The sequence below is a fragment of the Hyperolius riggenbachi genome, chromosome 5 (genome assembly GCF_040937935.1).
Source record: "Hyperolius riggenbachi isolate aHypRig1 chromosome 5, aHypRig1.pri, whole genome shotgun sequence".
NCBI classification, from domain to species: domain Eukaryota; kingdom Metazoa; phylum Chordata; class Amphibia; order Anura; family Hyperoliidae; genus Hyperolius; species Hyperolius riggenbachi.
Window position 1 is genome coordinate 447,901,975 of NC_090650.1, and position 6,799 is coordinate 447,908,773.

Here is a 6,799-nt window from a genome sequence, read left to right on the forward strand (position 1 = left end):
GTGTGTACGAGTCAGGTCAGTGTGTACGAGTCAGGTCAGTGTGTACGAGTCAGGTCAGTGTGGACGAGTCCGGTCAGTGTGGACGAGTCAGGTCAGTATGGACGAGTCAGGTCAGTGTGTACGAGTCAGGTCAGTGTGTACGAGTCAGGTCAGTGTGTACGAGTCAGGTCAGTATGGACGGGTCAGGTCAGTATGGACGAGTCAGGTCAGTATGGACGAGTCAGGTCAGTGTGTACGAGTCAGGTCAGTGTGGACGAGGAAGGTCAGTGTGTACGGGTCAGGTCTATGTGGACGAGTCAGGTCAGTGTGCACAAGTCAGGTCAGTGTGTACGAGTCAGGTCAGTATGGACGAGTCAGGTCAGTGTGTACGAGTCAGGTCAGTGTGTACGAGTCAGGCCAGTGTGTACGAGTCAGGTCAGTGTGCACGAGTCAGGTCAGTGTGTAGGAGTCAGGTCAGTGTGGACGAGTCAGGTCAGTGTGGACGAGTCAGGTCAGTGTGTACGAGTCAGGTCAGTGTGTACGAGTCAGGTCAGTATGGACGAGTCAGGTCAGTGTGTACGAGTCAGGTCAGTGTGTACGAGTCAGGTCAGTATGGACGAGTCAGGTCAGTGTGGACGAGTCAGGTCAGTGTGGACGAGTCAGGTCAGTGTGGACGAGTCAGGTCAGTGTGTACAAGTCAGGTCAGTGTGGACGAGTCAGGTCAGTGTGTACGAGTCAGGTCAGTGTGTACGAGTCAGGTCAGTGTGTACGAGTCAGGTCAGTGTGTACGAGTCAGGTCAGTATGGATGAGTCAGGTCAGTATGGATGAGCCAGGTCGTTATGGACGAGTCAGGTCAGTGTGGACGAGTCAGGTCAGTGTGGACGAGTCAGGTCAGTGTGTACGAGTCAGGTCAGTGTGTATGAGTCAGGTCAGTGTGGACGAGTCAGGTCAGTGTGGACGAGTCAGGTCAGTATGGACGAGTCAGGTCAGTGTGTACGAGTCAGGTCAGTATGGACGAGTCAGGTCAGTGTGGACGAGTCAGGTCAGTGTGGACGAGTCAGGTCAGTGTGTACAAGTCAGGTCAGTGTGGACGAGTCAGGTCAGTGTGGACGAGTCAGGTCAGTGTGTACGAGTCAGGTCAGTATGGACGAGTCAGGTCAGTGTGTACGAGTCAGGTCAGTGTGTACGAGTCAGGTCAGTATGGACGAGTCAGGTCAGTGTGTACGAGTCAGGTCAGTGTGGATGAGTCAGGTCAGTGTGTACGAGTCAGGTCAGTGTGTACGAGTCGAGTCAGGTCAGTGTGTACGAGTCAGGTCAGTGTGTACGAGTCAGGTAAGTGTGTGTGAGTCAGGTCAGTGTGGACGAGTCAGGTCAGTGTGGACGAGTCAGGTCAGTGTGTACGAGTCAGGTCAGTGTGTGTACGAGTCAGGTCAGTGTGTATGAGTCAGGTCAGTGTGTATGAGTCAGGTAAGTGTGTATGAGTCAGGTCAGTGTGGACGAGTCAGGTCAGCGTGGACGAGTCAGGTCAGTGTGGACGAGTCAGGTCAGTGTGTACGAGTCAGGTCAGTGTGTATGAGTCAGGTCAGTGTGTACGAGGTAGGTCGCTATGGACGAGTCAGGTCAGTATGGATGAGTCAGGTCGTTATGGATGAGTCAGGTTAGTGTGTACGAGTCAGGTCAGTGTGTACGAGTCAGGTCAGTATGGACAAGTCAGGTCAGTGTGTACGAGTCAGGTCAGTGTGTACGAGTCAGGTCAGTGTGTATGAGTCAGGTCAGTGTGTACGAGTCAGGTAAGTGTGTATGAGTCAGGTCAGTATGGATGAGCCAGGTCGTTATGGACGAGTCAGGTCAGTGTGGACGAGTCAGGTCAGTGTGGACGAGTCAGGTCAGTATGGACGAGTCAGGTCAGTGTGTACGAGTCAGGTCAGTGTGTATGAGTCAGGTCAGTGTGGACGAGTCAGGTCAGTGTGGACGAGTCAGGTCAGTATGGACGAGTCAGGTCAGTGTGTACGAGTCAGGTCAGTATGGACGAGTCAGGTCAGTGTGGACGAGTCAGGTCAGTGTGGACGAGTCAGGTCAGTGTGTACAAGTCAGGTCAGTGTGGACGAGTCAGGTCAGTGTGGACGAGTCAGGTCAGTGTGTACGAGTCAGGTCAGTATGGACGAGTCAGGTCAGTGTGTACGAGTCAGGTCAGTGTGTACGAGTCAGGTCAGTATGGACGAGTCAGGTCAGTGTGTACGAGTCAGGTCAGTGTGGATGAGTCAGGTCAGTGTGTACGAGTCAGGTCAGTGTGTACGAGTCAGGTAAGTGTGTGTGAGTCAGGTCAGTGTGGACGAGTCAGGTCAGTGTGGACGAGTCAGGTCAGTGTGGACGAGTCAGGTCAGTGTGGACGAGTCAGGTCAGTGTGTACGAGTCAGGTCAGTGTGTACGAGTCAGGTCAGTATGGACGAGTCAGGTCAGTGTGTACGAGTCAGGTCAGTGTGTACGAGTCAGGTCAGTATGGACGAGTCAGGTCAGTGTGGACGAGTCAGGTCAGTGTGGACGAGTCAGGTCAGTGTGGACGAGTCAGGTCAGTGTGTACAAGTCAGGTCAGTGTGGACGAGTCAGGTCAGTGTGTACGAGTCAGGTCAGTGTGTACGAGTCAGGTCAGTGTGTACGAGTCAGGTCAGTATGTACGAGTCAGGTCAGTGTGTACGAGTCAGGTCAGTATGGATGAGTCAGGTCAGTATGGATGAGCCAGGTCGTTATGGACGAGTCAGGTCAGTGTGGACGAGTCAGGTCAGTGTGGACGAGTCAGGTCAGTATGGACGAGTCAGGTCAGTGTGTACGAGTCAGGTCAGTGTGTATGAGTCAGGTCAGTGTGGACGAGTCAGGTCAGTGTGGACGAGTCAGGTCAGTATGGACGAGTCAGGTCAGTGTGTACGAGTCAGGTCAGTATGGACGAGTCAGGTCAGTGTGGACGAGTCAGGTCAGTGTGGACGAGTCAGGTCAGTGTGTACAAGTCAGGTCAGTGTGGACGAGTCAGGTCAGTGTGGACGAGTCAGGTCAGTGTGTACGAGTCAGGTCAGTATGGACGAGTCAGGTCAGTGTGTACGAGTCAGGTCAGTGTGTACGAGTCAGGTCAGTATGGACGAGTCAGGTCAGTGTGTACGAGTCAGGTCAGTGTGGATGAGTCAGGTCAGTGTGTACGAGTCAGGTCAGTGTGTACGAGTCAGGTAAGTGTGTGTGAGTCAGGTCAGTGTGGACGAGTCAGGTCAGTGTGGACGAGTCAGGTCAGTGTGTACGAGTCAGGTCAGTGTGTGTACGAGTCAGGTCAGTGTGTATGAGTCAGGTCAGTGTGTATGAGTCAGGTAAGTGTGTATGAGTCAGGTCAGTGTGGACGAGTCAGGTCAGCGTGGACGAGTCAGGTCAGTGTGGACGAGTCAGGTCAGTGTGTACGAGTCAGGTCAGTGTGTATGAGTCAGGTCAGTGTGTACGAGGTAGGTCGCTATGGACGAGTCAGGTCAGTATGGATGAGTCAGGTCGTTATGGATGAGTCAGGTTAGTGTGTACGAGTCAGGTCAGTGTGTACGAGTCAGGTCAGTATGGACAAGTCAGGTCAGTGTGTACGAGTCAGGTCAGTGTGTACGAGTCAGGTCAGTGTGTATGAGTCAGGTCAGTGTGTACGAGTCAGGTAAGTGTGTATGAGTCAGGTCAGTATGGATGAGCCAGGTCGTTATGGACGAGTCAGGTCAGTGTGGACGAGTCAGGTCAGTGTGGACGAGTCAGGTCAGTATGGACGAGTCAGGTCAGTGTGTACGAGTCAGGTCAGTGTGTATGAGTCAGGTCAGTGTGGACGAGTCAGGTCAGTGTGGACGAGTCAGGTCAGTATGGACGAGTCAGGTCAGTGTGTACGAGTCAGGTCAGTATGGACGAGTCAGGTCAGTGTGGACGAGTCAGGTCAGTGTGGACGAGTCAGGTCAGTGTGTACAAGTCAGGTCAGTGTGGACGAGTCAGGTCAGTGTGTACGAGTCAGGTCAGTGTGTACGAGTCAGGTCAGTATGGACGAGTCAGGTCAGTGTGTACGAGTCAGGTCAGTGTGGATGAGTCAGGTCAGTGTGTACGAGTCAGGTCAGTGTGTACGAGTCAGGTCAGTATGGACGAGTCAGGTCAGTGTGTACGAGTCAGGTCAGTGTGGATGAGTCAGGTCAGTGTGTACGAGTCAGGTCAGTGTGTACGAGTCAGGTAAGTGTGTGTGAGTCAGGTCAGTGTGGACGAGTCAGGTCAGTGTGGACGAGTCAGGTCAGTGTGGACGAGTCAGGTCAGTGTGGACGAGTCAGGTCAGTGTGTACAAGTCAGGTCAGTGTGGACGAGTCAGGTCAGTGTGTACGAGTCAGGTCAGTGTGTACGAGTCAGGTCAGTATGGACGAGTCAGGTCAGTGTGTACGAGTCAGGTCAGTGTGGACGAGTCAGGTCAGTGTGTACGAGTCAGGTCAGTGTGTACGAGTCAGGTCAGTATGGACGAGTCAGGTCAGTGTGTACGAGTCAGGTCAGTGTGGATGAGTCAGGTCAGTGTGTACGAGTCAGGTCAGTGTGTACGAGTCAGGTAAGTGTGTGTGAGTCAGGTCAGTGTGGACGAGTCAGGTCAGTGTGGACGAGTCAGGTCAGTGTGTACGAGTCAGGTCAGTGTGTGTACGAGTCAGGTCAGTGTGTATGAGTCAGGTCAGTGTGTATGAGTCAGGTAAGTGTGTATGAGTCAGGTCAGTGTGGACGAGTCAGGTCAGCGTGGACGAGTCAGGTCAGTGTGGACGAGTCAGGTCAGTGTGTACGAGTCAGGTCAGTGTGTACGAGTCAGGTCAGTGTGTACGAGGTAGGTCGCTATGGACGAGTCAGGTCATTATGGATGAGTCAGGTCGTTATGGATGAGTCAGGTTAGTGTGTACGAGTCAGGTCAGTGTGTACGAGTCAGGTCAGTATGGACAAGTCAGGTCAGTGTGTACGAGTCAGGTCAGTGTGTACGAGTCAGGTCAGTGTGTATGAGTCAGGTCAGTGTGTACGAGTCAGGTAAGTGTGTATGAGTCAGGTCAGTGTGGACGAGTCAGGTCAGCGTGTACGAGTCAGGTCAGTGTGTACGAGTCAGGTCAGTTTGTACGAGTCAGGTCAGTGTGTACGAGTCAGGTCAGTGTGTACGAGTCAGGTCAGTGTGTATGAGTCAGGTCAGTGTGTACGAGGTAGGTCGCTATGGACGAGTCAGGTCAGTATGGATGAGTCAGGTCGTTATGGATGAGTCAGGTTAGTGTGTACGAGTCAGGTCAGTATGGACGAGTCAGGTCAGTGTGTACGAGTCAGGTCAGTGTGTACGAGTCAGTCTGGTCATTTCTTGGACGCGCTGCGCCTGATTTGGGTGCCTTCATAGGCCATAATGTTATTTAGAATAATAGCGGCACAAACGGAATTAGGAAAAAATCAGCATAATTCAAATGCACTAGCCGGACCCCGAATTATGCAGCCGGGGATAAAATCAGGTCATCAGTAGGGTAATGTATTTACTATATACCCCGAGATCACCTAGTGCAGAGAGAACCATGTTACGGCTTCTCCCTGCGCTCAAATTAACGTGCAGCCCATTCATATGCAGCCTGTGGGATAGATGCGTACGTACAAAAAGGGCGCTGGGTGTAAACTCTAAATAATAATTAATCATTAATAGGGTTTATAAAAATAGTGTGCTATATTGCGTTTACAAATAAGGTTTAACAAAATTATAAATCATTAAATAATGTTTATGAAATCGGAAATTGTGAAAACGTTAATCTTCCCTGTTTCTACAGTTAAACTTATAATTACGTTTATGAAAAAAACAATAATATATGTTTAATTGTTATAATTCTATATTATTGTGAATAACCTTCATTTACGGTTTGTTCTTATAATAAAATCTGAAAATATTCTTTATAACGATGATATAAATATAACTACGTTCCTAATAAGTGTTGTAAGACATTAGTAATTATTACTAAAATTTTACTAAAACTATACCTAACCCTACTCTCACACAGAACCCTCCCTGTACCTATCCCTAACCCCTAGACCCCCCCTGTTGGTGCCTAAACCTAAGACCCCCCTGTTGGTGCCTAAACCTAAGACCCCCCTGTTGGTGCCTAAACCTAAGACCCCCCTGTTGGTGCCTAAACCTAAGACCCCCCTGGTGGTGCCTAAACCTAAGACCCCCCTTTATTATGTGGATAATAATGTTTTACTAATTGTGGATGCAAAAAATATTTAGCAATTTACATTACGTACTGATCGCTTTATTTTGTGAATAATAATGTTTTACAAACAGTAAGGGATAAAACTTTAAATAATGTTTTAATTAGTTAATTAAGATAAATATGTTTAGTATTTTTATAAACGTTATTCGCCACGGGTGCATTTTATAAACGTAAATCACCACAAGCACACTTATAAATCATTAAAAATCTCCTGGCGCCGTTTGTAAACGTTATTTATGTCCTGCGCCCTTTTTTCCTGCTCGGCGCCCATTAAACGCTTTTTATTATGAGAGTGAATGGAGGCGCCCTTTTTTTCCACTAGCGGCATGCGCCCTTCTTTCCCGCTTCCGTGATAGATACATGGATGTCAGTGCTATAGTGATACAAAATAACAATAACAATAATGCACTGCTAGAAGCACTTGGTGGTGCTATGTCGCCACCTTGTGTCCAACAGACTAAATTGCAAGCAAAGGTTTTTTTCTTTAAAGAGAACCAGAGATGAAGCACCCTCATGTATTTTATTACATTTATCAGTGGGAACATGACAGTAAACACCTACCCTGCTT

The 6,799-nt window shown here is 49.6% G+C and overlaps 1 protein-coding gene across 3 annotated transcripts in view; it reads left to right on the plus strand.

Moving 5' to 3' along the window:
- EPPK1 (epiplakin 1) overlaps positions 1–6,799 on the plus strand; it is a 125,878-nt gene that overhangs the window by 95,188 nt on the left and 23,891 nt on the right. The gene's annotated exons all lie outside the window — the stretch shown is intronic.